Source organism: Rattus norvegicus, chromosome 8 (genome assembly GCF_021556685.1).
Source record: "Rattus norvegicus strain SHRSP/BbbUtx chromosome 8, alternate assembly SHRSP_T2T, whole genome shotgun sequence".
Lineage (NCBI taxonomy): Eukaryota > Metazoa > Chordata > Mammalia > Rodentia > Muridae > Rattus > Rattus norvegicus.
In genome coordinates this window covers 92,370,132-92,377,314 of record NC_141541.1, presented here as the reverse complement: position 1 = coordinate 92,377,314, position 7,183 = coordinate 92,370,132, and the positions used below count along the sequence as shown (strand labels likewise).

Genomic DNA, 7,183 nt, shown 5'->3' with positions numbered 1-7,183 from the left:
ATCTGTACTCTAGACTTACAGTTGGATGAGTGTGTGTGTGTGTGTGTGTGTGTGTGTGTGTGTGTGTGTGTGTTTGCAGGAGGTATGCTTAGCAGCACTGGGAGAAGGAAATGAACTAGTAGGTCTTGGCAGAAATCTAGTGCTTTCTGTTCATTTGCGGTTGACCTAAGCTGGCTGGAGGCACCTTCACGAAGGATAACCAGACTTTGCTTCTTACAGGATCAAGAAGTGGAAACTATCTGTTCTTTTGTTCGGCCTATCCGTTCTTTGAATTGATTCAGTATTTTTTAAATTAGGAGGTTATATACACAGAAAATTCAAATTTCTGCTGTTTCTTGAAAAACCAGGAGGCCTGGGCCGTAGTCCACTGGATCCGAATAGAACTCTTTGAATAGGACAGAGTCCACCAACTCATGGCCACCTTCCCCATCCCACAGTGACTATCTGGTACAGTTACATCCACATACCCAGCACTAAGATGTTGCCTCAGAACTGCCTGGAGATGTTTGCTTAGAGCCTCTGCTAATGGTTGTGAGATCCTGAACAAGTTGCTTGTCCTCTGCGGGATCGCGGGATTATTTTAACATCTCTGGGATGGAGATGATAACTGTCTACCTACCTCACAGTGTTATGCATTGTGCTGCAAAGTGCCTGCCTCATAATAAATGCTCTAAGTGTGTAAGCAATAGCAACGCTTTTATTACAGTTTATAAGCTGTGTGTCCCTCATCTGAATGCTTCCGATCTTACAACTTCTCAGATTTGGATATGCAAATTTGCTTATTTCTTCAATATAAGAAATTTATTGTTTGTATAGGAGTGTTAGATGCATATGTGTGTTGGGGGGACGCTCACACTTGTAGAATCATGAATAAAAGACAGAGAGGATTTCCAGTGTCTACCTTACTCTTGAGACAGGATCTCTCACTGAACCTAGAGCAAGCAGGGCTGGCAGCCAGGGAGCCACAGTGATTCATTCTCCTGCCTCCACCCTCCTCAGTGCTGAGGGTCCAGGCCCAAGCACGACGGTGCTCAGCTTTTTTGCACAGATGCTGAGATCCAAACTCAGACCTTTCTGCTTAGGCAGCTTGCACGCTTACCCACGAAGCCACCTCTTTAGCCCTTCAGTATATGAATATAAATAATGAGATATCCCGAGTATGAAACCTGAGAACCCTTGTGGTCGGAGAGCAAAGTTGTAAAAATATGACGTGCTCCCAGCATGTCTGTTCAGGAAGTTCCATGTTTTATGGACTCTAATGCAAGGCAGCATGTATTAGCCTGTGAGAGGTACCTGGTCCTGGCAGTAGTTTAAGATGAAACAATGCACAGGATTAACATTGAGAAAGAAAATGATGCCGATGCAGAACGCTGCACACAGAGTGCCCGAGGTGCAATGAAATGGCCCGAGGAAAGCACTCTCCCGTATTAGAAGCCCTGCTCAGTCACAGGTAGCCAGCGCACGCTACAGGAGCAGTCTGGATGACATTTACACATCTGGACAGCACAAGAGCAATTTAAGAATGTAATTTTACACTTTAAATTCAGATTGACTTTGAGTATTTCTCCCAGACTATTAAAGACACTAATATTTAAGTAAAACTGAAGCAGCACATGACTGGAAACTAAAATCCTGCCATGAAGAAAGAAGACATTTTAGTGGGTTCATACTATGAAAATCCTCTCCTCACAGCACAGGGAAATGACTCATGAACAAAGCCAGAGACAAAGCAAACAATAAAATAACCAAAACCAAATGAAGCAACCCAGAGACAGCTGAGGATGTTGTACTGAGTTGAGTCACTTTGCAGCCATGATGGACTGAACCCTGCAACCTGGAACCAGGGAAAAGCTTTCCGTCACCATCAACAAACACATAGGCAAACACAAACCAACAGAACCCAAAGGGCATGTAGAACTCCAGTGTCAACTAAAGCCCAACATTTTGGTGTATTTCCTTTTTCAGTAAAAAATACAGGGCTGGAGAGATGGCTCCGTGGTTAAGAGCACTGACAGCTCTTCCAGAGGTCCTGAGTTCAAATCCCAGCAACCACATGGTGGCTCACAACCATCTGTAATGAGATCGGCTGCCCTCTTCTGGTGTGTCTGAAGACAGAGACAGTGTACTCACATAGATAAAATAAATAAATCTTTAAAAAAGAAAACAAAAACAAAAAATACAAAGTCCTTACACACACATCATAAATACATTTAATTTTACATACAGTCAACTTTGTGACAGTTTGGCATTTCATATTTTAAGGGTTAAAATGAAAAAACTTTTTCTGAAGAGTTTATAACACTGTATTTTTAGTGAGAATTTAATATTCTATCATAATTGCTTTAGGTTTTATGTTTAAATTGACCTGAGAATTTTAAAAAGGTGAATTCCTAAAACCAAGGGGAAACAAATAAGGTTGCCTATATACATTAGCAAAGTCAAAGAATCTTGAAATTATCAAATAACTATAATTTGGTTTTCATAAATTTCTTTTTTTTTTTTTTTTTTTTGGTTCTTTTTTTCGGAGCTGGGGACCGAACCCAGGGCCTTGTGCTTCCTAGGCAAGCGCTCTACCACTGAGCTAAATTCCCAGCCCCCATAAATTTCTTAAGCTAGGATAAACAGATAAAATTAAAAGGAGACGGTGAAGATCTAAAACCCAGTAGTGACACACAGGGGTACCTGAGTTAAGAAAACTTACCTGAAGACTTTTTTATGAGTCCGTGAATTTCTGTCAGGGTGAGGCTCCTGGTGTCCCAGCCTAGCTGTTCTGTCTTCACCCTCATCGGTCTGGGCGAGCTCAACAGTGAACTCTGGCTTTGCTCTGCAGCCATGTGGATTGTGGTTCAAATGCCAGTGGCTCAAGTAAGTGAAGGTTTTATGTTACTGAGATGTGTTATAGGGAGTAAGCTTCAGGAGAGAGCAAGGAGATGAACAGTCAGTTTTTCCACCATCTCCTTCACAAACCAACTGTCAGGATCTGACATCTTTTCATAAGTTCAAGCTGTTGTGGTTTAGAATAGAAGCTTATCTTAGTTAATGGATAAGATTAGTTTAGTTAAAAAAAAAAACAAAGTTGAATACATTGAGTTTTGTAAACAGATACAAGTAAATTTCATATCCGTACGCCTGGGTGTGTCTTTAGTCACAGTTTTCTTCCCTACAGCTACTACAGGCTTCCAGCAAGTGCTGGCCATCCAGGTCTCTAACCCCAACCCCCAACACACACACACACACACACACACACACACACACACACACACACACACACACACACCTTGTAGTAATAGGAACATCAATCTCGGTGTCTGCTGATTACAAACCTCTACATGCCTCCATTTAGCTAGTCTGCTGGCAGAATTATTTTTTTTACTTCTTCAGTCTAGTTTTCTTTATTGCTAGCCACTAGATTTACTTCTTAGCATAATAAAAAACAGCAAAAGGAATTAGAGGACAAGTAATTTTTCATATGCAGAACAGTCTAGAAGCGTACCTGAACGGAAGCAATTTAGGCCAGATGCCTTCCTGTGATTCAGGATGAGGAGCTGGGGGACCTGAGCGGGGAGGGGAGCACTCCACAGCGGCTTCCTCCTCTCTCTGTTGTTTATGTCTCAGATGAAGAATCAATACACTCATATGGAATTTAAATGGAATAATTAATATGGCAGTCTGACTCATTTCCTTCAGACCAGGTTCCTGAGGGTTTGTCATTAAGTAGAGATCTTTTGCTCATAAGTAAAAATTAATCAGACTGCTCATCGCTTTCTCCACACACGTTTAATTGTTTCCAGAACATGTCTCGCACAGAAATAAAATGATTTTTCCAATTCCTAAACTTATAGTGTTCTTCAAAATTCCCCAATTGGCCAATGTCTGAGGAATGCCCCTGCCCCTACCCACAACCTCACTTTCTAGACCCACCATGGTTTGTGGCTCTTCAAATATAAGCAGTCATTATCTTCATCTCGGAAGAGACCAGGGATTTGGACAGCGGTAACCCAAATTTGACATACAAATTCTGTATGCCATCCTTTCTGAGTTTTGCTGTAAATTAAAATGCCCCAAATTAAATAAAGTTAGTGATGTTATTGTATTTGTGTTTGGAATCTGAATTTTGTGCTTTTTATGATACCTCTAAACAATCTTAATTATCAAAGTAAAAGTAGAATAAGAGAAAGTTTAAAGATAAAAGCCTCTGGGTGTCATCCTTCGGTCAATATGGAGATGTATAAGTTTATACACTTTTCCCAAACAGAGCGGGGGATCCAACACACATTCCATTGTACTGTGTATGACTCATGTCTGTTAGGGATTTTGGTCAATATTCTTTTTTCTTTTAAGATTTATTTATTTCTATTTTATGAGAATGAATGTTTGACTGCATATATATATGTGTGTGTGTACATATATATATGAATATATATTGAATATATGGAATATAGAGAGTATATATGGAATATATAATATATATTACATGCATGCAGTGTCCACAGGGACCAGAAAAGGCTATCAGCAGAGTCCTTGGAACTGGACTTGTAGATGGTTAGGAGCTGCCATGTGTGTGCTGGGAACAGAACGTGGGTCCTCTGTAAGTGTTGTGGTTTGCCCTGGAGTTATCTGTATTTCGATGCTAATTCCACTGCCCCAAGGACAGCTGCCTAGTCACTACTCAGGACTCAGGTGACTTCACCAGAACCTTCTCCCCATTGAATTTGTAAAATACATGTGAGGGGCAGGTACAGGATAGAAGGAGGCCTGTCATTGGAGGAGAAGGAAGGATGAGTGGGAGAGAAGTTTGAAGGAAGAGGAGGAGACTGGACCAGAAAGGAGGAAGAGACAGGAGGGAGAGGGAGAGAGAGAAGTCGTGGCAGGAGAATATGGCGGGGTGACGTTATGATTCTACGCTGTACCTTTACAGGTTGTTACAAATGTTCTTAAGGGATGGATGGTACTGGGCTTTGTATGTTTAGGTGGCAATTATAGCTTATCAATTGGGTCAAAGATTATTATGTTGTGTGTTCTTTTATGTGACAGTTTGACTGTAGGAAAGTGTGTGGCGACAGGAGACACTGGGCTGCCGAGGAGTTGGGATGTGTTTCCGCCAAGATACCTAGCAGATATCTTGGGGCACCATGGTGCCAGACCTAGCGAGGTAAAAGACAATAATACTTTTTTTATTTTTATATTTTTACAACAACATGTAAGAACAGCCAGTCCTAACCACCAAGTCATCTCTTTGGCCCCAGATCAAGCGCTTCTATTTCTCAGGAAACTGTTTACTTATTTTGATTTACTTCCAGATCCTTTATAACCTATGTGCCTGACTCAGGGCCACGGGCTGTTAATGAATGAGTGTATCCTCTCCTCCCTCCAGGACAAGAAGTCAAGACAGTCACTAATGTTCTTTACTCACCCATTGGATCACACAGGTCAGACAATCCGACCGAGGGACTTATTTCTATTGCCACAGCCATGGGAAGGGCTCTAAAAAAGTTATCTTTGTCCAACATATTGGAAAATGAGTGTAAGGGGAAGAAATTGGCCTTGAACTCAACAAGATCTTGGATCCTAGAAGAAATGTGGAACTGTATCCCTTACCTGTTAGATTTGAACTGTGTGATTACTGTCACATTCTCTGGCTTAATGGCTTTACTTCAAGATGAGGTCACGCTCACTGGTCTCCCAGCATCCCTCAGTCCCTCCCTGGGATACCCTGCTCCAAACCCTGAACTTTCCAGCCCAGGGGCTGTGCTGCCTTTCTTCCAGAGGGTCCTCCCTCTATAATTGGATATTTTGGTGTCTCCTCCTCTTCCTCCTCTCCCTCCTTCTTCTCCTCTTCTCTCTGAACATGCCTGTCTTTTCTCTTTCTCCCCCAATGGTGACTCCCCTGGCTTCAATTCTTGGGACCAGCAACTCACCCAAGAGCAGCTTCCTGACAAGCCTGCCTTTAATATATCTAATCTGATTTAAATTGGCTCATTTCACTGGCAGTGGAGAAATAACCTATCAACAAGTTTGGTTCCAAACATTCACACTGGACATCTCGCAATTGCCCGTAACCTAACTTGTAATCTAACTTAGGTTTCATACCTAACTTGTAGTCTCCCCAGGCACCTGAACACAGGTGGTGCACACAAATTCCTCCAGGCACACGCACAAATATCCATACAAATAAAAGAGTGAATGAGAGGATGGAGCCCAAACGCTGCCTGGTGAAAACTCCCGTTCTGTGCTCAAAACTTTATAAATTGCCAATTTCTCCTCCACTGCAGCACCTCAGAAGGAAGGGTCTCCTGAGACAGGATTTTCCATAGGATGTTCATGGAGCTGAACTGGTCCTAGTGAGAAACTAACAAACAACAAAGCTGTCAATAATAATAATAATAATAATAATAATAATAATAATAATAATAATCAAAGAGCTCAAATATGAACAAATTATAGCAAAACAAACAAACAATAGGCCAGAATAAATGGCTTAAAATGCTCAGGTGAGATTTTTATAAATAAAGGGCAGGGAAATCAGGCTGAAGAGTGGGCTCAGGAAATAAAAGTGCCTGCTGCCAATACTAACAATCTGAACCCCACCCCAGGACCCACAAGGTAGAAGCAGAAAACTGACTCCTGTAAAGTTGTCCTCTGACTTCAACAGGTGCTCAGCAAAATGTGTGCACACATGCTTACTCAGCAAAATGTGTGTGCACACATGCTTACTCAACAAAATGTGTGTGCACACATGCTTACACACAAGCACACGGAATAAGTTTTTTCTTTAAAATGCAGTAAAAATAAATTAACAAGGATGAAACCAATGGATATGCCAAAGAGGATGGAGAAAAGCCCGGGAGACCTCACCCCATACACAGAGAACTAATGGAAAAGCAGCTGGGAAAGCTGGGAACAGAGAGGTAGGTTTGAGAGGAGAGACCATGAATTTGAAACACAGCAGCAAGGAGGTGTGTATGGGAGGGTTTGGACGGAGGAAGGGAAGGGACAAGTGTTGTAATTATAGTAATTATATTAATATAATCACATTCTTCATTAAAAGTGAAGAAGAATAATGGTCATTACCAAGTCTTTTAGAATGCAGTTTCTCATTTGCTGTGGACATGACCATAAAGAAAAATTCCCATTAGGTTTTCCATATGCTACTTGACTAGCAGTTAACCTGTTGGGAACATTT

General features: G+C 41.5%; 1 non-coding gene across 1 annotated transcript; it reads left to right on the top strand.

Moving 5' to 3' along the window:
- The first annotated feature begins 7,061 nt into the window (after window positions 1–7,061).
- On the top strand, window positions 7,062–7,183 carry LOC120094469 (small nucleolar RNA SNORA32). Its single transcript, XR_015628297.1, has one exon. It is a non-coding gene; the product is annotated as a small nucleolar RNA SNORA32 (small nucleolar RNA).